Here is a 3,007-nt window from a genome sequence, read left to right on the forward strand (position 1 = left end):
AGAGATGAGGCCCCACTAAAGAAGGAAACTACAAAATAAATACATCTAAATTACCTTACTAAGGTTTGCTGGCTTCAAGTATAAGCAACATGTTTAGTATAGATATGTAAATGATAGACAAAGTAAAATATTAAAATAAAATATAATTTTGCTCTCCCTGAAATAGCAAATATTAATAATTTTTTTAAAGATTTTGTTTATTTATTTGACAGATAGAGATCACAAGTAGGGAGAGAGGCAGGCAGAGAGAGAGAGAGGAGGAAGTAGGCTCCCTGCTGAGCAGAGAGCCCGATGCGGGGCTCGATCCCAGGACCCTGGGATCATGACCTGAGCGAAAGGCAGAGGCTTTAACCCACTGAGCCACCCAGGCGCCCTGCAAATATTAATAATTTAATACATGTCTTTGTCTTTCATTTAAAAAAAAACTAGACATTTTTTACTGATTTTCTAAATTTCAGGCAAAATTATTTGTTTCAATTAGCAATAATCGCGCCTCGGATAAACCTCATTGGCTACGATACTGCCACTGTGCAAAGCTCAGGCAAAATTATTTGTAAGTAGCAGTTTAATGCCTGGATAACATGTCTTTTGCTTTATATACAATAATTTAATAAGTTCCCAATTCTACATATGCAGCATTGTTTTGTTTTGTTTTTACTGTTGCTTTGCTTTTTGGCATAATTTTGGGGAACTGGTTCGTTTTTGCCATAATGAGAAGAAGCCGTCATAAATATATGTGAACAACAACAAAAAGATCTGAGTCAGATCTCTGGGCTACTATTCCACAGAACTTTATTCAGTTTATGATTTGCATTCATAAGCTGAGAATCCACAACATGAACAAATATAAAAGTTGCAATATATAAAAACACACAGACCTACTCAGACACACTTGCACCTACATTGTGTGTGTGTGGGGGGGGGTGTATGTGTTTCTGTTACTCAAAATGAAAACTGCCTGTACTCAAAGGAACCCCTGATAGCCTACAGATATGGGCAAATCAAAGAGAAGTTTAATTATGACATATAGGAAGTAAGCGTAGTCCTGGTGCACCTGGGTGGCTCAGTCAGTTAAGCATCTGCCTTGGACTCAGGTCATGATCCCTGGGTCCTGGGATCAAGCCCCAAGTCCAGCTGGGCTCTATACTCAGTGCGAAGTTTGCTTCTCCCTCTCTCTCTGCCTCTACCCCCCAACCCGTGCTTGTTCTCCCTCTCTTTCTCAAATAAATAAAATCTTTAAAAAGAAAAAAAAAAAGGAGTAAGTGTAGTCCTATGAGCTCAGATTTTGGAACGAAGTTACTTATCTATCAAAAACCATCTACATAAATGAAGAAAAAGCCAAGTACACTGGAACATTTCAAGGTATATTAAGTGGAGGTGTACATACATTTATTAACTATAGCTGTGCAGAAAAAAAAAATAAAGCCTCATCTACAACTTAGTATGGATGTAGCAAGTGAGCAGTCTTTGTATGTGTAAGAACTTGCAGTTAATACTAAGGCTGAACAAAATTACATAGCATTACAGTGTAGACCAGAATAGACAGAGATTATCATGATCATAGGGAAGGTTCGTATAACCTGAGCTATGAGGAAGGAGGGAGGGAGGGAGGGAGGAAAAGAAAGAAGGAAGGAAAGAAAATTAAGTTTAAAAATTTAGCTAAGAAAAGATGTATTTCAAACAAAATATGACATTATAAACAAAGTTGTTTTAAAGAAACTCCTTTAAAGTAACATTTGTGCTTTGATTTTCTAAATGGAGAAATAATATATTTTATAGATCAAATCAGATGACTTAAAATGTGATTTACTTGTATTTTTTTCTAATTTGTGTAAGAATCTGAGTATCAATACATCCCCTCTTACATTATCCTTACTCAGGAATAGTGTTATGAAGATCATTTTCACTTTTTGACACTTTTTGACTTCATTTGAAATCTTGTCTCATCACGGCTTCTGAAAATATTGTTCCAGGTAAGAAGAAAGAAGGTAGAGATGTCATTGAAGGGACAAGCTAATCATGCAGATAATATCTGTGTTCTGTATAACCATTTGGGGGACATTACAATAGTCAAGAATCTTATTCTTCCCTGCATCTCTAAAAACTAAGTTTTGGACAACGCTTACACATTAACACAAGTCAGTGTGACTAACATGCTAATCAAATTATAAGAGTCCAAATAAAAATAGAGTCTAAATAAAAATAGAGTCCAAATAAATATACCATTGTGTCATAACGTTTTTAATAATGACAAATAACCACTAATGAGATAAATCCTAAACTAGACCTAAGACCCAGACATACAACAGATGCTCGATAAATATTTATTGAATTATTCAATTAACTTATTTGATGTCAGAACAGAAAGGATCTGTTATTTGTCTCCCTGATAAAAATTCTGTAATTAAAAAATACAAATTTTTGCTTGACAATTGTAGAATCAGAGTAAGAGGATTCACTGCTTCAAAAGCCACTGAGCTGTGATGGTCAATGAACTCATCCCTTTAGTAGAGAAGGATGTACAAGGTTAGAATTATTGGATGATCAGAAGGACTCTCCCCTCCCGAGACAGAGATAAACAAAAGCTTGAGCTCCTCCTTTTGAGGCTCTTGGCAAACCCTCTCCCTGTTTGTTAATATAAAATTTTCTTTTGACTGGAGTAGAGAAACTGATTGAGGTTTCAATTCTCTCAAGTTACACTCACACTTATCAACACTTTCTTGATGCTACACCCCAGCGACCCTAAGCCCCTCCGGAGGCACAGTCTGAAACTTTCTTGAATGGCATCGTCAACCAGCTAATCTCAATTACGCATTCACTCTAAACAGTCTGACACTTCAGATTCCGGGAGTAGTTTACCATCTTCTTATTTGCAGTGACTACCATGTCTGACGTTCTGTTAAGGCCACAGTTTTATAAAGCCAACGGTAAGCAAATAAGGTGAGATTTAGTATTACCCTCTGGTCACATTACACTGAACTAAACCTCCAGCAAATGTCTGTCATTC

At 36.3% G+C, this 3,007-nt stretch overlaps 1 pseudogene; it reads right to left on the reverse strand.

The window, feature by feature from the left end:
• Positions 1-410: 410 nt before the first annotated feature.
• LOC123939412 lies at positions 411-538 on the reverse strand (annotated as a pseudogene).
• Between the last annotated feature and the right edge of the window lie 2,469 nt (positions 539-3,007).

Source organism: Meles meles, chromosome 3 (assembly GCF_922984935.1).
Source record: "Meles meles chromosome 3, mMelMel3.1 paternal haplotype, whole genome shotgun sequence".
NCBI classification, from domain to species: domain Eukaryota; kingdom Metazoa; phylum Chordata; class Mammalia; order Carnivora; family Mustelidae; genus Meles; species Meles meles.